This window comes from Pinus tabuliformis, chromosome Q (genome assembly GCF_031772625.1).
Source record: "Pinus tabuliformis cultivar Carrire ecotype Pingquan chromosome Q, CPIR1, whole genome shotgun sequence".
Taxonomy (NCBI): Eukaryota; Viridiplantae; Streptophyta; class Pinopsida; order Pinales; family Pinaceae; genus Pinus; species Pinus tabuliformis.
In genome coordinates, this window is record NC_142296.1 from 564,097,454 (window position 1) to 564,123,401 (window position 25,948).

The following is a 25,948-nucleotide window of genomic DNA, read 5'->3' on the forward strand; positions in this document are numbered from 1 at the left end:
ACATTTTTTTAGGTCCCACCGTTGTGATGTTTCTTAACATCTTAGCATTAAATGATTTATGAATGATTTTCTCTACACTTCCTTTTACAAATTTCATGAGATTATTGATAACTTTAATGCGAAAAATAAGATTGACACTATTAAATATTTATAATAAAAACATGATCTATATCTAAATAAAACATGTTTATGATTTATTTTTTCTTTCAAACATTATAAACTACTTTATTATGAAATATTTGTTCAAGTAAACCATTTATGAAGTGCACTTTAATACATAATACATAGTCTAACACAAAATGTGATATATATTTCATGAGTTTTAAGGGAACTGTAACAAAAATTCCCTAAAGAATTTCCATTAGAAGCTAAAGGTTCATGTGTCGATAACTACAAGTGCGGGCTATAAAGCCTAACCCCATTGAATTTTTGAAAGTTGACTTTATGCACACACTAAAACAAACTAAAAACAAAAATTCAAAGTGACAATTGTACTCAATATTCTCTACAAAGTCAAACTTTAGCATAGAAAACCCACAAACACGTGGGTAGTTGTAAGCTTTCCCTATGGGGGTGTGATATTCAAAGATGGAGTTGGCCTCTTTTACATAGCTCAAAATAAGGTTGGTATTCTCTTTGACTACAGACGCTGGGGTGGAAAGTTGCTTGTGTGTGTAATAGATTGCAAGGATCATCTATCATAAGCGATAACCATTTCATCCTATTTTATGAATATGTAAAATATTTGTTCATTATGTTTTTTTGTTCATAAGTTCGGCAGTGGTTAGGCCACATCATCATCATGTCCAAGAATAACACTCGAATAGGGTAGAGAATTGAATTGGTGACTTAACATCTATGAGTGCCTTAAAAATGTACTTGATCACCGTCTATCCAAGACCCCTTGGACATATTTGTTCATTATGTTATTCCTTGTTTGAGAATTGTAACTGATTGCAAAAGTTATGCATATGAATGCTTAAAACATGCATTTGGGTATTTGCACCATGGCATGGCCATTATTTTTATGTTTGTAATTGTTGCATTCATTGTTTATTTGCATTATACATGCATTTATAATGTTGCTAAAGTTCTAAGCTAGTGTGGCTCCATTACTCCCCATCAAATGGGATTAGGAGGTTTAAATGAATTTTATGAGAGTTAAGAACTCATTAGAGAAATTGGTTAAAGTGTGACTAAGACATTACCTTTGTATTTTTAAATATATTAATCATTCACACAAAGGACACATGGAAATGTCCTATTGGTGTGGTTTATAAAGGTGCATCCTTGAGGGGACCTTTATAACTCATGATGATTTGGGTTTTCAAACAATTCTCAGACTGACAATTAGGGTCAAATCTTCGGAGAAACTACACATCATATTAAAATGGAGTAGAGGCCACAAGAGTAAGGAATGTGACACTCACCGATTTATATGAGTTTCAACTCTACACATCATTAAGTGGGGCTCCTTTAAACCCACATAGACGTTGACCCCTTGTTGATCCTAAGATCACTAGTGAGGAAATGAATTCAGGGATGCATGCATGAGAGAGTAAATACCTCTAAGGGTTAAAAGGGGGGGAATTGTAGAGTGTTGATTTGGCTAAGATCAATAGAAGGGAGTAGAGCATGAGATCTTGACTTAACCATATTTAGTCATGTTAAAGGAGACACATGGAACGTCTTTATTGGTGTAGGTTATAAAGTTCCAAATTAGTATGGATAAGATCTTACGACTCATGATATGAGTTCATTTTTTCATTGATATAGAAAAATTAACTTTTTGGGAGCTAGGTTTTTGAGGGAGCGGAGAACAACGAAGAGGCAGCATAAAAAATTTGCCACTGGTTTCTAGGGTTTCTTCTACTGCGCGGGGGCGAGGAGGCTGAACCCTAGCCGCCTCTGCCCCCGGTTTCGCCTCTGCTTCTTTGGCCGGGACCGGATGGGTTTCTCGCTGTAGCAAACAGTGCTTGTTGGACGCGCGCTGGCCTTTCCTCTGCTGTTTTGGAGCGTTGAGGGAACATGGATGTGGAGGCCCTGACCGTCTCTGCGTTTTTTGTTTCGCGCCGCTGCAACATGACTGGGTGTGTTGGGGTTTCTGAAGGCTGCTGTGGAAGTATGGGGCAGCTATTTTTACTTCTGGTTCGTCTGTTTCAGGAGGAGAGTTTTGAGGGGGCGGGGGAGGAGTGGCTACCCTGGCTGCTTTCTTCCCCATTTTGTGCCTCTCTTCTTGTCCAGGTTGCCAGATTTAGAGCTTCCTGTCTCGATTTCTCTCCTCAGGAGTTTATCTTTCGCTGGTGGTGGTTTAGTGCTGGGTCTGAGCTGAACGGCTAGTCTTCCGCCTCTCTCTTGGGGCTGCACCACTGCTTTCTTTACTGTTTTCTTGTAATGGGTATGGGTTTTTCTTTGGGCTCCTGTTTCTGCAGGTTTGCTGGGGTTTACATACCCATTTTTTTGTTATTTTTATTCTCATATACTCCCTGCGTGGAGGAATGCACAAAAGTTTTTTCCATTTATGAACAAGTAATGCCTCACTCAAGTAATGCTCTGTGTATACAAAATGTAATTTTCTCCAATAATGAAAATTACGACTTTTTCTACGGGCAAAAAAAAAAGATCTTACGACTCATAAATTTCTTTCATTGATCATATTTGTGATCCACAATTGGGAAGACACTTGTTGTGATGATGATTGAGACTTACCCTAGAGGAGTGGGCTCAACATTCAATTAGAGGTTGCCACACGGTAGGCCCAAAATGCACATTACAACCCAAAGACCACGCAAAAATTTAGTACCGTGGGAAAATGAATTAAAGAGCAATGGGAAAGCTAGCTAGACTAACAAATCCAATGCATGATGGATTTTACATGTGAGTCTTAGTGATGCACATAGAGGAAAAAAATTGTATATGCCAACAACATTATTATACAGGTTTGAATACACGATAATGAACAAGGCCCATTTTCTTTATAAAAGTTGAGTTTACTCTTGGGGACATAATGAAAGGAATCTAAGAGGAAGCCATGATAGTAATAAGCATGTAAAGTGGGACTTGAAGTGATCCGGATTTATGCAGGAATGCAATAAAGTACAAAAATAAACATAAACGCAGAGATGCAACAGAAATAATACTTCATTTCATTAATATCAAATACTGAAATATGCTTACAACAGAATGGAAATAAGACTAGCTCGGGTGATGGTAGCTTATCTCTGAGAAGAGATGTGGCAGCTACATGCCTCTGAACTGTGTTACAATGAGGCTCAAAGGCCTATTTATTATTGAGAAACAATGGAGAACGTTAAGCATCTAAAAACCTGACCCTAAGAGATGAAGCGCCAAACTATGGGCCTCGTTTGGGTAAATTGGTACATCAACTTCTCGGGGTCATAACTTTGGCATATAATCTCCATTTGATGTGCACAATACCTCGTTATAAAAATCTATCTAAGGACTAAAACTTTCGAGTGTGTGCCCCGTTTTCCCAAAAAACATCGTTTAGGGCCTCAAAACGGCTCTGGAAGTTCAGGGCCCGAAAAACTGCCAAAAATAGTAAATTGTGCTACAATTAAGGAAACTGAAAAGTTGAAAGAGATAGTGGTGGGGGTCCAAGTGGGATAGGCGGGTGGCCACCAACATCCACCTGGATCATGAAGAGTGATCAAAATCGACAACTAATTCCATTACTTTATACAAAACTAACAAACAAGAATTTTCATGAAAAAACTTAGCTTGTATAATATGCATTCCATTTAGAGAAATGATATGACATATAATATAATGGTAAAATCATAAGGCGGTAGCATAAGAAAGAGAAGCATAGAAGAAATAAGATGTCGCCCAGAAGGAGCCATCATGAAGGAATGAGAGGCAAATTCTTCTTCCATATCATGGAACCCGGTCATGTAGGTTTCAAAGATATTGATGATAAGAGAGATTAATAGGTAGACACTCCATAAATAATGGAAAGATGCACAAAAGAGACAGTTCCAAGGGATGGTTATCGAAGAAGTGTTGGGAGTTATGACATTGAACAACTAGAGGCCTCAAATGTAGCTGGAATTGCCGAAAAGGAGGAGACTCTATTCACAATTGAAAATGCCCAACTGCATGAGATCTCATATCTTACTAAGTGTACTCAACTAAAATTGATAGAAGAAGAATGTCCAAGGTGATTTCAGAATCAACTTAAGGATAACTTGAGTCCAATCGAAGAAGGTGCTCAGGGGAGAATGCCAACAATTTTAAGGCCATTTGAAAACCAAAAGAGAAGGGATACCATGCCAATAGATACAACCTTGGTTAACAACACAACATGTACACCTCAAGAGATGGGAGCACCCACCTTTTCCAGTAAGGTTGATTTACATGCTAACAATTTGGAGCCAATACAAATATAACAATATTTCAATCATGATATATAATTCTAACACATCTAAATGGAAGAATTCTTACAAAGACATTCAACATTTAAAACCTTATTGATGAAAAATAGAAAACCAATTTTAATAATTATTTTGGTTGAAAATGAAAACATTAATATATATTTTTTATATAAAATGTAAGAAAAAGAGGCAAAAAAATTCTAATCTAAACCACAATTCCCAAGATAAAAGGAACAATACCTATTTTTTAGAATCATGCTTGAATGAAGAAAATTTGCCAAAATTTTCAATCTTCTTTCTAATAATTTTAAATTCACAAGATAAATTTTTTTAAATAATTAAAAAAAAAAAAAATTAAAGCATATTAAAATAAGTTTGCAAATTGTTCACCATGTTGATGTCAACAAAAAAATAAATATCCTCATCTATATACCAAATATTATTATTTTTCTATTAATAATTACAATTTCTAACTCAAAAAAAATAAAATTATTATATATAAATTAATCCTCCTCTTTAATGGTTCGTGGACTTACACAAATGAAGTGTAAGAAAATTTTATGAATTTATTATTTGATTTTTTTTAATGTTAAATGTTAAAGGATACGTGTTGAGTTATAAATACCATGAAACACAAAGATTTGAAATAAAAACCTCTATTCAACTTGGTTGCACAGTCTAGACATGCAACTTCAAGATATAAAAACATTAGCAATTTGGAAACACTACACTAATATCTTCGGTGACACCACTTAAAATGGTCAAAGATATTTAGTTCGCTAACTAATCCTCTTCGGATTAAGACTTGGCACTTGTGTGTCACTCAACAAATGGCTTAACATTTTTCCACATTGAAGAGTTATTGCCTTCGCACCTAAAGTACGATTATTATACCACTAGAAAATAACAACTTCTTTTAATATATTATCATCATATAAAACTTCCAGAAACAAAGCAACCTCCTTGACTGCATCTTCATTGGCATGATTGCAAAAAGCATCAATTGCATTAAAAAACAACAACTAGGAATCTTCATCATGAAAAGCTTTGCAAAAGTAGATCATTCTCTTTGAAACCTCCTTGCAAAATCCCTTGCGAACACCCTTAAAATGGGCCTCAAACAATGCAGTCATCAATTCTTGAGGAGAACCATTGAGAGATTACATGTACTCTGCCAACTGATTAGGAGACTTTCCCCTTTGAAGAAAATCATTAAAATCAACAATAAGCTTATTATGAATGTTTATCCCTTTAACTGTATTCAAGTCTTTCTTGTCAACATCATGCTCTTCCTCCTTATCATCACTCGCTGACATAAGTTTTGTGGATTTCTTACCATTCTTAGCAGCAATCAAGGAGGTTTCTTTGGTTCTGAAAGGCTTGCCTATTGTGTTCTTTGAAACGGTCTTTCCTACAACCTTCATTTCAGTATGTTGTTTTGTACCTCTTCAGGTATAGTTAACATCATCATTTCACTGGTAGCAAGAGTCATTTGCTCCTTGATCCTCTTTTGAGCAACCTCAATAGAGGTGTCATTCTACCATTCCACTCCATCATCATCAACTTTCTCATTATGATCGTCTTATCTCCCTCAAGGATATTAATCATCCTCATCGGAAGGTTTCTTCTTTGACACCTTTGAATTCACATTGTTGTTTTTCTTCTTTGAATCTTTCTTTATTTTCATTATGTTCTTCATCTAAAGATTCCCCAATTTTATTGTGCTCCTTTTCATCCCTCCTCAGTGACTCCTTACCTTTTCCTCCCTTCTTCTATTCTAGAGGATTTTTCAAAATAAAAGTAGTCAGCTTATCCCACATATCTACATTAGAAATGTAAGCACATGTATCACATCGCAGGGATATCATTTGTGTCTTTGATATTAGAATCTCTATCTTTGGATTTCCACATCGATAACCCTGGAAATTTTTATACATGAGATGAGAATTAGGCTAGTTACAATAAACTCCTACCCATATTTTAAAGTTAAGTCACATCTAGCCCCACCTTGCTTATCTAAGCTGTGAGAACTGAACTTAAAGCTAAATCACATCTATATTCACCTTCTTCCCCATCGAAGTTCTGGTAATTGAACTTAATATATGGCTTCCTTCCTCCTATATACACTCTCACTTTCCATAGCACATTGTCAAAGCCTCTCAACTCTCCTGTATCACCAAACTATCATCAATACACATATATATGTAACCCAACATAATTTGTTCACATAAATAAAAATTTTGTTACACGGCTTTGGTTAGCCACATAAATGTACAACTAAAAATGGAAGGCAGGCAGGTATTGACCATGGAGAGTGTTATTGCCATCATTCTTGGGCAAATGGTATGCTTTCCCGTATAATGTAAATTGTGCATTCTTGATTCTATTGGATACATGACCCAAGATGGCACCAAGGTAAGGCCTAGTGGACCTCACATTCTGCATTAATAATCGATCTCATATCAACACAAAGAAAATCTACGATACCCCACATTATTGATCCAGGTGGATATTGGTGGCCACCTGCCAAGTCCACCTGGACCCCCACCATTGTTTCTCTTAGCATTTTCAGTTTCCTTAATTGTAGCACAACTTACTATTTTTAGTAGTTTTTCGGGTCCTGAACTTCTGGAGCCGTTTTGAGGACCTAAACGACGTTTTTTTGGAAATCTGGGGGCAACATGGGTCCATCAACCGGTGTTGCACTTCCCAAAGTGGTAGTGCTCGGATAGATCTTTGTAACAAGCTATTGTATGCGTCAAACGGAGATCGTATGCCAAAGTTACGACCCCGGGAGGTTGATGTACCAATTTACCCAAACGGGGCCCACAGTTTGGCGTTTCATCTCCTAAGGTTAGGTTTTGGAATGTTAAGGGTTTTCCATTATTTCTCAACAATAAATAGGCCTTCGAGCCTCATTGTAACACAGTTCAGAGGCATGTAGCCACCACATCTCTTCTCAGAGATAAGCTACCATCGCCCTAGCTGGTTTATTTCCATTTCTAGTTGTAAGCATATTTCAGTATTTTCCATTAATGAAATGAAATATTATTTCCACTGCATCTTTGTGTATATGGTTATCTCTGTAATTTGTTGCGTTCCTGTTTAAATCTGGATCAGTGGTATCAGAGCGGTCTGCTTTTTTCTCTGTTTTTCTTTGCATGTCCCCAACAAGGTCGGGATATAAGGAGTTAGGGCTTGAACTGGGCGAACATTTGCAAGACCATCCTCGCAAATCCCGACGACCTCCCATGGTGGATGAGAAGAAAGACGAGGGGGCAGGAGATCCCATCAAAATCTTGCTCGAAGAAGCCCTCGAGTGACAACGGAACACGATGATGAACAGCTTTGCCCAAATCTTTCAGCGGCTACCCAGAAGCGATGCATCGGCTTCCAGCAGCTACTCTGGAAACGCCACGCCCTTTAAGGTACAACTTAATTTTTAAATCCCCATATTCGAGGGTCAGATAGACGCAGATGCCGTAGATAAATGGTTAAATCTATTAGAGGGTTATTTTTCTGTTCATGAATTTTCGAGTCGGGAAAAGATTGTTTTCGCTCTTCTCAAAGCAGCCCCCCACGTCAAGAACTGGTGGGAAACCTACTGCGAGCAGAAGGATGAAAGTACTGGCTCACTATTTTCAGCCGCACCCACCTGGAATTCATTCCAGGATGCCATCAAGGAGCAATACTACCCTGTCGGATACTATGAGGATGAATACATAAAGTGGACCACGCTGCGGCAGGGAAGGGACCAAGACGTGCCGGAGTTCACCAATCTTTTCCATACCCTTCGCACAAAGTTGGGTATCAAGGATTCGGAGCAACATTTGATACTCAAATACTGTGGCTGCCTGCACAAGTACATCCAGGAAGAAATACAATTCCTGAACATCTCCTCGCTCGGCGTAGCATACTGATATGTCGTCAAGGTCGAGTAGAAGTTTAAACAAAAGAAGCGAGACTTTGGATCTGCGAATCCAAAGCAGGGGAAAGGTGCCCCTAAACCACAGAACAAAGGACAAAGCCAAGGCGGGACAACCCAAGACAACCCGCCGAAGCTGCAAGCAAAGAACAGCGCCACGAAGCCGAAGAAGGACACTGGAAAATGGTGTGAGTTCCATAAGAGCTCCACTCACAACACAAGTGAGTGTCGGGCCAAGCAGTCACTGGTGGCTGAGCTAAAGGTTTCAGAATCAGATGCATGTTCTGACTCTGAGTCAGAACCCAATAAGGGGAATGAAAAAGGGAAGCAGATCATTGATGCGGATCCCAACGCCACTGTTGCTACCGCCAAGATCCAGAAAAATAAACCAGAAGATCCAGAGGAGGAGGAGCGTCTCTTCCACTCCCAGATGTGGGTAAAGGGCTCCCCGATACAGTTCATTGTTGATAGCGGGAGTCAAAAGAACCTCATTTCGGCAGAGGTCGTGAAGCAGTTGGGCTTACCGACCACAGCACATCCACAACCATACACCATTGGGTGGCTTCACCAAGGACGAGATCTTCGCGTGAGCCAGCAGTGTCGCCTTCCATACAACATCAAGCCCTTCACGGATGAGGTATTGTGTGACATTGCTCCCCTTGAAGTTTGTGATGTATTATTAGGACAGCCATACTTGTGGAAGTGACATGCTATGTATGAATCAAGGCCCCGTGCTGTTATTATTACATTGGGAGATAAGTTGTACAAGATACCAGAGATAGCACCACCTACCGCCATCTCTTTGATTACTGCAAAACAATGCAGTAAGATCATTTCCAAAACCAAGAAATTTGTTTTCCTGATGATACGCCCTCAAGGAAATAAGAAGACGGTGGCCGCGGCCTCCAGACGGGGTCCCTCTGCACGACAACTACAGATGGACAAGGTTGTGGAAGAGTACGAGGACATCTTCACCTCCCCTGCAGGGGTTCCTCTGCACTGTCAGGTCAAGCACTCCATCGACCTGACCCCAGGTGCGCCGCTACCCAATGGACCAATTTATTGGCGCTCCGTTCTAGAGAACAATGAAATCAAGAGGCAGATTCAGGAGCTCCTGCAGAAAGGTCACATCCGTCCGAGTTCATCGCCTTGTGGGAGACCGATCGTGTTGGTACAGAAGAAGGATGGGACGTGGAGACTCTGTATTGACTATCGGGCGCTGAACAAGATCACTGTCCGTAATAGGTACCCGATCCAGCGGATTGAGGACCTCCTGGACCAACTAAAGGGGGCGAAATATTTCAGCAAGATCGATCTGAAGTCAGGATATCACCAGGTACCAATAGAACCCTCTGATGTGTGGAAGACTACCTTCAAATCCAAGGAGGGCCTTTTCGAATGGTTGGTTATGCCTTTCGGATTGACGAATGCTCCTGCAACCTTCATGAGGCTAATGGATGACATCTTGCGGCCATTCACCAACTCCTTTGTAGTAGTATACTTGGATGACATTCTGATCTTCAGCCAAGTTGGGAAGAGCACCTCCACCACATCCGACAGGTTCTCCAAACACTGCGGCAACACAAGCTATGTGCCAATTTGGAGAAATGCACTTTTGGCATGACCCAGGTTCAGTATCTGGGATACATCATTGATGAACAGGGGGTGCATGTCGATCCAGCCAAGATCCAAGTCATTCGAAATTGGCCATCTCCAACCACTCTAACAGAGCTCCGCAGCTTTCTAGGTCTTGCCAACTTCTACCGCAGGTTCGTGTTGGGGTTTTCTCATATTACTTGGCCCTTGAGTCAAGTCACCAAGGGAGGGGCGAAAGAAAAATTCTTTTGGTCTGAATCTCAACAGAAGGCATTCATGGAGTTGAAGGATCGCCTCTGCACGGCACCAGTGCTCGCGTTACCAGATTTACAACAAAAATTTGAGGTCGAGACAGATGCCTCTGACTATGCTATTGGGGCAGTCCTTACTCAACATGGACATCCAGTGGCATATCACAGTGAAACACTTTCAGACACAGTCCGGAAGTACCCCACTTATGATAAAGAGATGTATTCCATTGTACAGGCCTGCCGACAATGGAAGCATTACATTTTGGGGAAGGAAACGGTCATCCACACAGACCACCGACCCCTGCAGTTCATACAGACCCAAGGGAAATTGCAGAATGATCGCCATCAGAAGTGGTCTACATACCTGCAACAGTTCCACTTGAATATCAAGTATAAGAAGGGCAGCACCAATAATGTTGCAGATTGCCTCAGTCGACCACCGATCATGGCGTTAACCACCGTGCTCAACTCTTGTGGGCACGAGACTTCTGATTGGCCACTTCTCTACAAAAGCGACCCAGAATTCGACCACACATACCAGACACTCTTGGAGGGTCAGCATGTTCCAGATTTTCACCTCCAGGATGCCCTGTTATGCCACCTGGGTCACCTTTGTGTTCCTTCAAGTGAGCGTGCCAAGATGATTTGGGAAGCACACTACAGTCGGGCTGCTGGGAATTTCGGGGTCGAGAAAACAGTGGCAGTACTGCAAAATTATTTCTATTGGCTGAATCTTCGACAGGATGTTGGGAAGTACATCAGATCATGTACTGCCTGTGCCATTGCCAAACCGACCATTAAGAGGCACGGCCTCTATACCCCGTTGCCTACCCCTAGTCGACCTTGGGAATCCATCTCCATGGATTACATGTCAGGCCTTCCTTCCACTAAGCATGGAAATGACTGTGTTTTTGTGGTCGTCGACAGGTTCTCGAAGATGGCCATTATGGCAACCTGCAAGAAGAATATCACAGCAGAAGCCACTGCTAAACTCTTCTTTGAACGAGTGTGGGTGCACTTTGGGATCCCACAGTCTATCATCTTAGATCGGGACAGTCGGTTTCTCAGCACATTTTGGTCCAGTCTCTGGTCAATGCTGGACACCAAACTCACGAAGTCCACAGCCTTCCATCCTCAAACTGATGGCCAGACAGAGGTTGTCAATAGGATGATTGTGCACATTCTGCGCATGTATAACTCAAAGCATCCACGCACATGGGACGAGAGCCTCGCCTATGTTCAGCACAGCTACAACCGAGCTCTTCACAGCTCCACTGGCCATAGCCCTTTTCAGGTGGGTTTGGGATTCCAGCCACTATGCCCCATTGATGTGGCCATGCCACTTGCAGCTACTCACATAAATTCAGCTCATGTCCAGTCCGAAACAAATAAGGCCACCAGCTTCATTGAGCGCATCCAACATATTCGCCAGCAGGTCCATGACATTCTTGAGAAATCAAATGCCAAGTACAAGCAGCGACATGATCAACATCGGGTGCCACACAAGTTTCAGGTGGGCGACAAAGTCTGGTTGCATTTGCAAAAGGAACGCCTTACTGGAGCCTATCGGAAATTGAGACCACTCCGATATGGTCCTTACACCATTACTAAGGCTATGGGAGACAATGCATTTGAGCTCAGCATTCCCCCATTCCTTGGCCTGCACCCAATGTTCAATGTGGACCGCCTTCGGCCATACTTTCCACCATTGCTAGACACATCCGACATTGCAGAACAGCTCAAACCCACAGAATTAAATCCAGATTGCATGGAACAAGCTGCAACTGATCGGATCATGGACACACAGATCAAGAACACTCGCCAACAGAATATCCAACTGTATCGAGTTGTCAAAGCAGGCCAACTCCTTCAGCAGGGCAAGTGGCTCACCAGGGAACAAGTTCAGCAAAAGTTTCCTCATCTCATGGAGGAACTCAACGCAATGGGGACCATTGCTTCCTAAGGGGGAGGAATGATCCAGGTGGATATTGGTGGCCACCTGCCAAGTCCACCTGGACCCCCACCATTGTTTCTCTCAGCATTTTCAGTTTCCTTAATTGTAGCACAACTTACTATTTTTAGCAGTTTTTCGGGTCCTGAACTTCCGGAGCCGTTTTGAGGCCCTAAACGACGTTTTTTTGGGAAATCTGGGGGCAACATCGGTCCATGGACCGATGTTGCCCTTCCCAAAGTGGTAGTGCTCGGATAGATCTTTCTAACGAGCTATTGTACGCGTCAAACGGAGATCGTATGCCAAAGTTACGACCCCGGGAAGTTGATGTACCAATTTACCCAAACGGGGCCCACAGTTTGGCGTTTCATCTCCTAGGGTTAGGTTTTGGAATGTTAAGGGTTTTCCATTGTTTCTCAACAATAAATAGGCCTTCGAGCCTCATTGTAACACAGTTCAGAGGCATGTAGCCATCACATCTCTTCTCAGAGATAAGCTACCATCGCCCTAGCTGGTTTATTTCCATTTCTGGTTGTAAGCATATTTCAGTATTTTCCATTAATGAAATGAAGTATTATTTCCGCTGCATCTTTGTGTATATGGTTATCTCTGTAATTTGTTGCGTTCCTGTTTAAATCCGGATCAGTGGTATCAGAGCGGTCTGCTTTTTTCTCTGTTTTTCTTTGCATGTCCCCAACAAGGTCGGGATATAAGGAGTTAGGGCTTGAACTGGTTGAACCTTTGCAAGACCAGCCTCGCAAATCCCGACGGCCTCCCATGGCGGACGAGAAGAAAGACGAGGGGGCAGGAGATCCCATCAAAATCTTGCTCGAAGAAGCCCTCGAGCGACAACGGAACGCGATGATGGACAGCTTTGCCCAGATCCTTCAGCGGCTACCCAGAAGCGACGCATCGGCTTCCAGCAGCTACTCTGGAAACGCCACACCCTTTAAGGTACAAGTTAATTTTGAAATCCCCATATTCGAGGGTCAGATAGACGCAGATGCCGTAGATAAATGGTTAAATCTGCTAGAGGGTTATTTTTCTGTTCATGAATTTTCGAGTCGGGAAAAGATTGTTTTTGCTCTTCTCAAAGCAGCCCCCCACGTCAAGGACTGGTGGGAAACCTACTGCGAGCAGAAGGATGAAAGTACTGGCTCACTATTTTCAGCCGCACCCACCTGGAATTCGTTCCGGGATGCCATCAAGGAGCAGTACTACCCTGTCGGAAGCTATGAGGATGAATACATAAAGTGGACCACGCTGCGGCAGGGAAGGGACCAAGACGTGCCGGAGTTCACCAATCTTTTCCATACCCTTCGCACAAAGTTGGGTATCAAGGATTCGGAGCAACATTTGATACTCAAATACCGTGGCTGCCTGCACAAGTACATCCAGGAAGAAATACAATTCCTAAACATCCCCTCGCTCGGCGCAGCATACCGATATGCCGTCAAGGTCGAGCAGAAGTTTAAACAAAAGAAGCGAGACTTTGGATCTGCGAATCCAAAGCAGGGGAAAGGTGCCCCTAAACCACAGAACAAAGGACAAAGCCAAGGCGGGACAGCCCAAGACAACCAGCCGAAGCTGCAAGCAAAGAACAGCGCCGCGAAGCCGAAAAAGGACACTGGAAAATGGTGCGAGTTCCATAAGAGCTCCACTCACAACACAAGTGAGTGTCGGGCCAAGCAGTCACTGGTGGCTGAGCTAAAGGTTTCAGAATCAGATGCATGTTCCGACTCTGAGTCAGAACCCGATAAGGGGTATGAAAAAGGGAAGCAGATCATTGATGCGGATCCCAGCGCCACTGTTGCTACCGCAAAGATCCAGAAAAATGAACCCGAAGATCCAGAGGAGGAGGAGCGTCTCTTCCACTCCCAGATGTGGGTAAAGGGCTCCCCGATACAGTTCATTGTTGATAGCGGGAGTCAAAAGAACCTCATTTCGGCAGAGGTCGTGAAGCGGTTGGGCTTACCGACCACAGCACATCCACAACCATACACCATTGGGTGGCTTCACCAAGGACGAGATCTTCGCGTGAGCCAGCAGTGTCGCCTTCCATACAACATCAAGCCCTTCACGGATGAGGTATTGTGTGACATTGCTCCCCTTGAAGTTTGTGATGTATTACTAGGACAACCATACTTGTGGAAGCGACATGCTGTGTATGAATCAAGGCCCCGTGCTGTTATTATTACATTGGGAAATAAGTTGTTCAGGATACCAGAGGTAGCACCACCTGCCGCCATCTCTTTGATTACTGCAAAACAATGCAGTAAGATCATTTCCAAAACCAGGAAATTTGTTTTCCTGATGATACGCCCTCAAGGAAAGAAGAAGACAGTGGCCGCGGCCTCCAAACGGGGTCCCTCTGCACGACAACTACAGATGGACAAGGTTGTGGAGGAGTACGAGGACATCTTCACCTCCCCGGCAGGGGTTCCTCTGCACTGTCAAGTCAAGCACTCCATCGATCTGACCCCAGGTGCGCCGCTACCCAATGGACCAATTTATCGGCGCTCCGTTCTGGAGAACAATGAAATCAAGAGGCAGATTCAGGAGCTCCTGCAGAAAGGTCACATCCGTCCGAGTTCATCGCCCTGTGGGAGCCCGATCGTGTTGGTACAGAAGAAGGATGGGACGTGGAGACTCTGTATTGACTATCGGGCGCTGAACAAGATCACTGTCCGTAATAGGTACCCGATCCCGCGGATTGATGACCTCCTAGACCAACTAAAGGGGGCGAAATATTTCAGCAAGATCGATCTGAAGTCAGGATATCACCAGGTACCAATCGAACCCTCTGATGTGTGGAAGACTGCCTTCAAATCCAAGGAGGGCCTCTTCGAATGGTTGGTCATGCCTTTCGGATTGACGAATGCTCCTGCAACCTTTATGAGGCTAATGGATGACATCTTGCGGCCATTCACCAACTCCTTTGTAGTAGTATACTTGGATGACATTCTGATCTTCAGCCAGAGTTGGGAAGAGCACCTCCACCACATCCGACAGGTTCTCCAAACACTGCGGCAACACAAGCTATGTGCCAATTTGGAGAAATGCACTTTTGGCATGACCCAGGTTCAGTATCTGGGATACATCATTGATGAACAGGGGGTGCATGTCGATCCAGCCAAGATCCAAGTCATTCGGGATTGGCCCTCTCCAACCACTCTAACAGAGCTCCGCAGCTTTCTAGGTCTTGCCAACTTCTACCGCAGGTTTGTGTTGGGGTTTTCTCATATTTCTTGGCCCTTGAGTCAAGTCACCAAGGGAGGGGCGAAAGCAAAATTCTTTTGGTCTGAATCTCAACAGAAGGCATTCATGGAGTTGAAGGATCGCCTCTGCACGGCACCAGTGCTCGCGTTACCAGATTTACAACAACCATTTGAGGTCGAGACAGATGCCTCTGACTATGCTATTGGGGCAGTCCTTACTCAACATGGACATCCAGTGGCATATCACAGTGAAACACTTTCAGACACAGTCCGGAAGTACCCCACTTATGATAAAGAGATGTATTCCATTGTACAGGCCTGCCGACAATGGAAGCATTACATTTTGGGGAAGGAAACGGTCATCCACACAGACCACCGACCCCTGCAGTTCATACAGACCCAAGGGAAATTGCAGAATGATCGCCATCAGAAGTGGTCTACATACCTGCAACAGTTCCACTTGAATATCAAGTATAAGAAGGGCAGCACCAATAATGTTGCAGATTGCCTCAGTCGACCACCGATCATGGCGTTAACCACCGTGCTCAACTCTTGTGGGCACGAGACTTCTGATTGGCCACTTCTCTACAAAAGCGACCCAGAATTCGGCCACACATACCAGACACTCTTGGAGGGTCGGCATGTTGCAGATTTTCACCTCCAGGATGCCCTATTATGCCACCTCGGTCACCTTTGTGTTCCTTCAAGCGAGCGTGCCAAGATGATTTGGGAAGCACACTACAGTCGGGCTGCTGGGCATTTCGGGGTCGAGAAAACAGTGGCAGTACTGCAAAATTATTTCTATTGGCCGAATCTTCGACAGGATGTTGGGAAGTACATCAGATCATGTACTGCCTGTGCCATTGCCAAACCGACCATTAAGAAGCACGGCCTCTATACCCCGTTGCCTACCCCTAGTCGACCTTGGGAATCCATCTCCATGGATTACATGTCAGGCCTTCCTTCCACTAAGCATGGAAATGACTGTGTTTTTGTGGTCGTCGACAGGTTCTCGAAGATGGCCATTATGGTGGCCTGCAAGAAGAATATCACAGCAGAAGCCACTGCTAAACTCTTCTTTGAACGAGTGTGGGTGCACTTTGGGATCCCACAGTCTATCATCTCAGATCGGGACAGTCGGTTTCTCAGCACATTTTGGTCCAGTCTCTGGTCAATGCTGGACACCAAACTCACGAAGTCCACAGCCTTCCATCCTCAAACTGATGGCCAGACAGAGGTTGTCAATAGGATGATTGTGCACATTCTGCGCATGTATAACTCAAAGCATCCACGCACATGGGACGAGAGCCTCCCCTATGTTCAGCACAGCTACAACCGAGCTCTTCACAGCTCCACTGGCCATAGCCCTTTTCAGGTGGGTTTGGGATTCCAGCCACTATGCCCCATTGATGTGGCCATGCCACTTGCAGCTACTCACATAAATTCAGCTCATGTCCAGTCCGAAACAGATAAGGCCACCAGCTTCATTGAGCGCATCCAACATATTCGCCAGCAGGTCCATGACATTCTTGAGAAATCAAATGCCAAGTACAAGCAGCGACATGATCAACATCGGGTGCCACACAAGTTTCAGGTGGGCGACAAAGTCTGGTTGCATTTGCAAAAGGAACGCCTTACTGGAGCCTATCGGAAATTGAGACCACTCCGATATGGTCCTTACACCATTACTAAGGCTATGGGAGACAATGCATTTGAGCTCAGCATTCCCCCATTCCTTGGCCTGCACCCAGTGTTCAATGTGGACCGCCTTCGGCCATACTTTCCACCATTGCTAGACACATCCGACATTGCAGAACAGCTCAAACCCACAGAATTAAATCCAGATTGCATGGAACAAGCTGCAACTGATCAGATCAAGAACACTCGCCAACAGAATATCCAACTGTATCGAGTTGTCAAAGCAGGCCAACTCCTTCAGCAGGGCAAGTGGCTCACCAGGGAACAAGTTCAGCAAAAGTTTCCTCATCTCATGGAGGAGCTCAACGCAATGGGGACCATTGCTTCCTAAGGGGGGAGGAATGATCCAGGTGGATATTGGTGGCCACCTGCCAAGTCCACCTGGACCCCCACCATTGTTTCTCTCAGCATTTTCAGTTTCCTTAATTGTAGCACAACTTACTATTTTTAGCAGTTTTTCGGGTCCTGAACTTCCGGAGCCGTTTTGAGGCCCTAAACGACGTTTTTTTGGGAAATCTGGGGGCAACATGGGTCCATGGACCGATGTTTCCCTTCCAAAGTGGTAGTGCTCGGATAGATCTTTCTAACGAGCTATTGTACGCGTCAAACGGAGATCGTATGCCAAAGTTACGACCCCGGGAAGTTGATGTACCAATTTACCCAAACGGGGCCCACAGTTTGGCGTTTCATCTCCTAGGGTTAGGTTTTGGAATGTTAAGGGTTTTCCATTGTTTCTCAACAATAAATAGGCCTTCGAGCCTCATTGTAACACAGTTCAGAGGCATGTAGCCATCACATCTCTTCTCAGAGATAAGCTACCATCGCCCTAGCTGGTTTATTTCCATTTCTGGTTGTAAGCATATTTCAGTATTTTCCATTAATGAAATGAAGTATTATTTCCGCTGCATCTTTGTGTATATGGTTATCTCTGTAATTTGTTGCGTTCCTGTTTAAATCCGGATCAGTGGTATCAGAGCGGTCTACTTTTTTCTTTGTTTTTCTTTGCATGTCCCCAACAAGGTCGGGATATAAGGAGTTAGGGCTTGAACTGGTTGAACCTTTGCAAGACCAGCCTCGCAAATCCCGACGGCCTCCCATGGCGGATGAGAAGAAAGACGAGGGGGCAGGAGATCCCATCAAAATCTTGCTCGAAGAAGCCCTCGAGCGACAATGGAACGCGATGATGGACAGCTTTGCCCAAATCCTTCAGCGGCTACCCAGAAGCGACGCATCGGCTTCCAGCAGCTACTCTGGAAATGCCACGCCCTTTAAGGTACAAGTTAATTTTGAAATCCCCATATTCGAGGGTCAGATAGACGCAGATGCCGTAGATAAATGGTTAAATCTGCTAGAGGGTTATTTTTCTGTTCATGAATTTTCGAGTCGGGAAAAGATTGTTTTCGCTCTTCTCAAAGCAGCCCCCCACGTCAAGGACTGGTGGGAAACCTACTGCGAGCAGAAGGATGAAAGTACTGGCTCACTATTTTCAGCCGCACCCACCTGGAATTCATTCCGGGATGCCATCAAGGAGCAGTACTACCCTGTCGGAAGCTATGAGGATGAATACATAAAGTGGACCACGCTGCGGCAGGGAAGGGACCAAGACGTGCCGGAGTTCACCAATCTTTTCCATACCCTTCGCACAAAGTTGGGTATCAAGGATTCGGAGCAACATTTGATACTCAAATACCGTGATTGCCTGCACAAGTACATCCAGGAAGAAATACAATTCCTGAACATCTCCTCGCTCGGCGCAGCATACCGATATGCCGTCAAGGTCGAGCAGAAGTTTAAACAAAAGAAGCGAGACTTTGGATCTGCGAATCCAAAGCAGGGGAAAGGTGCCCCTAAACCACAGAACAAAGGACAAAGCCAAGGCGGGACAGCCCAAGACAACCCGCCGAAGCTGCAAGCAAAGAACAGCGCCGCGAAGCCGAAAAAGGACACTGGAAAATGGTGTGAGTTCCATAAGAGCTCCACTCACAACACAAGTGAGTGTCGGGCCAAGCAGTCACTGGTGGCTGAGCTAAAGGTTTCAGAATCAGATGCATGTTCCGACTCTGAGTCAGAACCCGATAAGGGGAATGAAAAAGGGAAGCAGATCATTGATGCGGATCCCAACGCCACTGTTGCTACCGCAAAGATCCAGAAAAATGAACCCGAAGATCCAGAGGAGGAGGAGCGTCTCTTCCACTCCCAGATGTGGGTAAAGGGCTCCCCGATACAGTTCATTGTTGATAGCGGGAGTCAAAAGAACCTCATTTCGGCAGAGGTCGTGAAGCGGTTGGGCTTACCGACCACAGCACATCCACAACCATACACCATTGGGTGGCTTCACCAAGGACGAGATCTTCGCGTGAGCCAGCAGTGTCGCCTTCCATACAACATCAAGCCCTTCACGGATGAGGTATTGTGTGACATTGCTCCCCTTGAAGTTTGTGATGTATTATTAGGACAACCATACTTGTGGAAGCGACATGTTGTGTATGAATCAAGGCCCCATGCTGTTATTATTACATTGGGAGATAAGTTGTACAGGATACCAGAGGTAGCACCACCTACCGCCATCTCTTTGATTACTGCAAAACAATGCAGTAAGATCATTTCCAAAACCAGGAAATTTGTTTTCCTGATGATACGCCCTCAAGGAAAGAAGAAGACGGTGGCCGCGGCCTCCAAACAGGGTCCCTCTGCACGACAACTACAGATGGACAAGATTGTGGAGGAGTACGAGGACATCTTCACCTCCCCTGCAGGGGTTCCTCTGCACTGTCAGGTCAAGCACTCCATCGATCTGACCCCAGGTGCGCCGCTACCCAATGGACCAATTTATCGGCGCTTCGTTCTAGAGAACAATGAAATCAAGAGGCAGATTCAGGAGCTCCTATAGAAAGGTCACATCCGTCCGAGTTCATCGCCTTGTGGGAGCCCGATCGTGTTGGTACAGAAGAAGGATGGGACGTGGAGACTCTGTATTGACTATCGGGCGCTGAACAAGATCACTGTCCGTAATAGGTACCCGATCCCGCGGATTGATGACCTCCTGGACCAACTAAAGGGGCGAAATATTTCAGCAAGATCGATCTGAAGTCAGGATATCACCAGGTACCAATCGAACCCTCTGATGTGTGGAAGACTGCCTTCAAATCCAAGGAGGGCCTTTTCGAATGGTTGGTTATGCCTTTCGGATTGACGAATGCTCCTGCAACCTTCATGAGGCTAATGGATGACATCTTGCGGCCATTCACCAACTCCTTTGTAGTAGTATACTTGGATGACATTCTGATCTTCAGCCAGAGTTGGGAAGAGCACCTCCACCACATCCGACAGGTTCTCCAAACACTGCGGCAACACAAGCTATGTGCCAATTTGGAGAAATGCACTTTTGGCATGACCCAGGTTCAGTATCTGGGATACATCATTGATGAACAGGGGGTGCATGTCGATCCAGCCAAGATCCAAGTCATTCGGGATTGGCCCTCTCCAACCACTCTAACAGAGCTCCGCAGCTTTCTAGGTCTTGCCAACTTCTACCGCAGGTTCGTGTTGGGGTTTTCTCATATTTCTTGGCCCTTGAGTCAAGTCACCAAGGGAGGGGCGAAAGCAAAATTCTTTTGGTCTGAATCTCAACAGAAGGCATTCAGGGAGTTGAAGGATCGCCTCTGCACGGCACCAGTGCTCGCGTTACCAGATTTACAACAACCATCTGAGGTCGAGACAGATGCCTCTGACTATGCTATTGGGGCAGTCCTTACTCAACATGGACATCCAGTGGCATATCACAGTGAAACACTTTCAGACACAGTCCGGAAGTACCCCACTTATGATAAAGAGATGTATTCCATTGTACAGGCCTGCCGACAATGGAAGCATTACATTTTGGGGAAGGAAACGGTCATCCACACAGACCACCGACCCCTGCAGTTCATACAGACCCAAGGGAAATTGCAGAATGATCGCCATCAGAAGTGGTCTACATACCTGCAACAGTTCCACTTGAATATCAAGTATAAGAAGGGCAGCACCAATAATGTTGCAGATTGCCTCAGTCGACCACCGATCATGGCATTAACCACCGTGCTCAACTCTTGTGGGCACGAGACTTCTGATTGGCCACTTCTCTACAAAAGCGGCCCAAAATTCGGCCACACATACCAGACACTCTTGGAGGGTCGGCATGTTCCATATTTTCACCTCCAGGATGCCCTGTTATGCCACCTGGGTCACCTTTGTGTTCCTTCAAAGCGTGCCAAGATGATTTGGGAAGCACACTACAGTTGGGCTGCTGGGAATTTCGGGGTCGAGAAAACAGTGGCAGTACTGCAAAATTATTTCTATTGGCCGAATCTTCGACAGGATGTTGGGAAGTACATCAGATCATGTACTGCCTGTGCCATTGCCAAACCGACCATTAAGAAGCACGGTCTCTATACCCCGTTGCCTACCCCTAGTCGACCTTGGGAATCCGTCTCCATGGATTACATGTTAGGCCTTCCTTCCACTAAGCATGTAATTGACTGTGTTTTTGTGGTCGTCGACAGGTTCTCGAAGATGGCCATTATAGCAACCTGCAAGAAGAATATCACAGCAGAAGCCACTGCTAAACTCTTCTTTGAACGAGTGTGGGTGCACTTTGGGATCCCACAGTCTATCATCTCAGATCGGGACAGTCGGTTTCTCAGCACATTTTGGTCCAGTCTCTGGTCAATGCTGGACACCAAACTCACGAAGTCCACAGCCTTCCATCCTCAAACTGATGGCTAGACAGAGGTTGTCAATAGGATGATTGTGCACATTCTGTGCATGTATAACTCAAAGCATCCACGCACATGGGACGAGAGCCTCCCCTATGTTCAGTACAGCTACAACCGAGCTCTTCACAGCTCCACTGACCATAGCCCTTTTAAGGTGGGTTTGGGATTCCAGCCACTATGCCCCATTGATGTGGCCATGCCACTTGCAACTATTCACATAAATTCAGCTCATGTCCAGTCCGAAACAGATAAGGCCACCAGCTTCATTGAGCGCATCCAACATATTCGCCAGCAGGTCCATGACATTCTTGAGAAATCAAATGCCAAGTACAAGCAGTGACATGATCAACATCGGGTGCCACACAAGTTTCAGGTGGGCGACAAAGTCTGGTTGCATTTGCAAAAGGAACGCCTTACTGGAGCCTATCGGAAATTGAGCCCACTCTCATATGGTCCTTACACCATTACTAAGGCTATGGGAGACAATGCATTTGAGCTCAGCATTCCCCCATTCCTTGGCCTGCACCCAGTGTTCAATGTGGACCGCCTTCGGCCATACTTTCCACCATTGCTAGACACATCCGACATTGCAGAACAGCTCAAACCCACAGAATTAAATCCAGATTGCATGGAACAAGATGCAACTGATCAGATCATGGACACACAGATCAAGAACACTCGCCAACAGAATATCCAACTGTATCGAGTTGTCAAAGCAGGCCAACTCCTTCAGCAGGGCAAGTGGCTCACCAGGGAACAAGTTCAGCAAAAGTTTCCTCATCTCATGGAGGAACTCAACGCAATGGGGACCATTTCTTCCTAAGGGGGGAGGAATGATCCAGGTGGATATTGGTGGCCACCTGCCAAGTCCACCTGGACCCCCACCATTGTTTCTCTCAGCATTTTCAGTTTCCTTAATTGTAGCACAACTTACTATTTTTAGCAGTTTTTCGGGTTCTGAACTTCTGGAGCCATTTTGAGGCCCTAAACGACGTTTTTTGGGAAATCTGGTTCCCAAAGTGGTAGTGCTCGGATAGATATTTCTAACGAGCTATTGTATGCGTCAAACAGAGATCGTATGCCAAAGTTACGACCCCGGGAAGTTGACGTACCATTTTACCCAAACGGGGCCCACAGTTTGGTGTTTCATCTCCTAGGGTTAGGTTTCGGAATGTTAAGGGTTTTCCATTGTTTCTCAACAATAAATAGGCCTTCGATCCTCATTGTAACACAGTTCAGAGTCATGTAGCCACCACATTTCTTCTCAGAGATAAGCTACCATCGCCCTAGCTGGTTTATTTCCATTTCTGGTTGTAAGCAGATTTCAGTATTTTCCATTAATGAAATGAAGTATTATTTCCGCTGCATCTTTGTGTATATGGTTATCTCTGTAATTTGTTGCATTCCTGTTTAAATCCGGATCAATTATAGTGTATGTGCAACAAACTCTATCTAAAACCAAATATTTATGCCCATGTCATAGGCATAACTATGCAATCTATTAAAAAAGTTCCTACTATTAGATAGAAGTAATAAATAAAGAAACTTGATTTCATTGAATACATCCTCTAAATTTTAGACATTGGCACAATTTTGTGAATCATCTCCCCCACTTAGTAGCTTAATTTCTAGGGTTATATGTTTGCAGAGTTTAGAAAGAAGTCAATTTAGTTTTTTTAATGGAAATTCCCGAGGACTGTAAGTTTGGAGATTCTTAAATAATTTTATACATGAGATGATAATTAGGCTAGTTATAGTAAACTCTTTCCCGTATTCTAAATTAGCTAAGTCACGTTTAGCTTCATCTTGCTCATCTAAGTTGTGAGAACTGAACTTAAAGCTAAATCACATCTAAATTCACCTTGTTCCCCATCGATGTTATGGTAAGTGAACTTAATAGATGGCTTCCTTCGTCCTTTACACCCTTTCACTTTCCATAACACATTGTCAAAGCCTCTCAACCATCATGTATCACCAAATTGTCATTAATACACACACACACACACACACATATATATATATATATATATGTATATGTAACCCAACATAATTTGTTCACATTAAAAAAAAAAAAAGGTTACAAATATTGAATCATGCAGTTGGGGGTGAAAAACCTTTGGTGATTGATATAAGATGGAAATGCCTGGTGAAAATTGATTGTTCACAAAAAATACCTTCATTCAACTTGGTTTCACAGTATAGATAGGCAACTTCAGGAAATAAAAGAATCAACAATTTGGAAAAACTACATTAATTTCTTCGATGACACCACTTAAAATGTTCAAAGATATTTAGTTCGCTAACTAATCCTCTTTGGATTTAGACTCGGCACTTATGAGCCACTCAACAAATGGCTTAACATTTTTCCACATTGAAGAGTTATTGCCTTCGACACTTAAAGTACGATTATCATACCACTGGAAAATAACATCTTCTTCTAATATGTCATCATCGTATAAAACTTTCAGAACCAAAGCAACCTCCTTGACTGCATCTACACTGGCATGCTTGCAAAAATCATCAATTGCATTCAACAACAACAAACGGGAATCTTCATTCTAAAGAGCTTTGGACAAGTAGATCTTTCTCTTTGCAACCTCCTTGGAAAATCCGTTGCCAACACCCTTAAAAAGGGCCTCAAACAATGCAATCATCACTTCAAGAGGAGAACCACTGAGAGATTGCATGTACTCCACCAACTGATTAGGAGACTTTTCCCTTTGAAGAAAATCATTAAAATCAGCAAGAAGCTTATCGTGAATGCATAACCCTTTAACTGTCTTCAAGTATTTTTCATCAACATCACTCTCTTCCTCCTTATCATCACTCTCTAGCATAAGTTCTATGGATTTCTTACCATTCTCAGCAACAGACTTTCTCTTAGGCTCAACCATTGCATTCTTTGAAACACTCTTCCCTACAGCCTTCATATCAGTACATTGCTTTATACCTTCTTCAGGTATAGTTCACATCACCATTTCACTGGTAGTAAGAGTCAGATGCTCTTTGATCCTCTTATGAGCAACCTCAACAGAGGTGTCAGTCTACCATTCCACTACATCATCATCATAATCATCAGCTTCCTCATCATGGTTGTCCTATCCCCCTCGAGGAGATTGATCATCCTCATTAGAAGATTTATTCTTTGACACCTTTGAATTCAGATCATTGTTTTTCTTCTTCTTTGAATCTTTCTTTCTTTCTATTTTGTTCTTCATCTAAATCTCCCCCCCATTTAATGTGTTTAGTTTCATCCCTCCTCAGTGACTTCTTATGTTTTCCTCCATTCTTCTATTTCGGAGGATTTTTCAAAATAAAAGTATTCAGCTTATCCCGAATATGTACATTATAAATGTACCCACATGCAACACATCACAGGGATATGATTTGTGTCTTTGATATTAGAATCTTTGTCTCTGTATTTACACATTCATAGCATTAGACATATTTTATACATGAGATGAGCATTAGGCTACTTACAGTAAACTCCTGCCCATATTCTAAGTTACATCTAGCTTCACCTTGCTCATCTAAGTTGTGAGAACTCAACTTGAAGCTAAATCACATTTAGATTCACCTTGTTCCCCATTGAAGCTATGGTAAGTGAACTTAGGAGATGGCTTCCTTGCTCCTCTATACCCTTTCACTTTCCATAGCACATTGTCAAAGCCTCTCAACCCTCCTGTATCACCAAACTGTTATCAATACACATTTATATGTAACCCATCATAGTTTGTTCACATAAATAAAAAATTTGTTACGAGGCTCTGGTTAGCCACATAAATGTAAAACTAAAAAGGAAGGCATGCATGTATTGACCATGGAGAGTGTCATTACAATCATTCTTGGCAAATGGTATGTTTTCCCACATAATGTAAACAATGCATTCTTGATTCTGTTGGGTACACAACCCAGGATGGCACCAAGGTAAGGCCTAGTGGAGCTCACATTCTACATTAATAACTGCTCTCATATCAACCCAAATATAGTCTACCAACAAACTCTATCTAAAACCAGATATCTATGCCCATGTCATATGCATAACTATGAAATCTCTTCTTTCATTAAACAATTTATAACCTCTAGATATTTTATCTTGCATAATTAGACTGACCATTAAACCTAGTTCTAGATGATATTGCAGCTACTGGAAAATGGTGA

At 43.6% G+C, this 25,948-nt stretch overlaps 2 pseudogenes; both read right to left on the reverse strand.

Annotated features, from left to right (window-relative positions):
- Window positions 1–5,177: 5,177 nt before the first annotated feature.
- LOC149220689 (putative eukaryotic translation initiation factor 5-2) lies at window positions 5,178–5,865 on the reverse strand (annotated as a pseudogene).
- An 18,225-nt stretch (window positions 5,866–24,090) lies between these two features.
- Window positions 24,091–24,765, reverse strand: LOC149220690 (putative eukaryotic translation initiation factor 5-2; annotated as a pseudogene).
- Window positions 24,766–25,948: the final 1,183 nt, after the last annotated feature.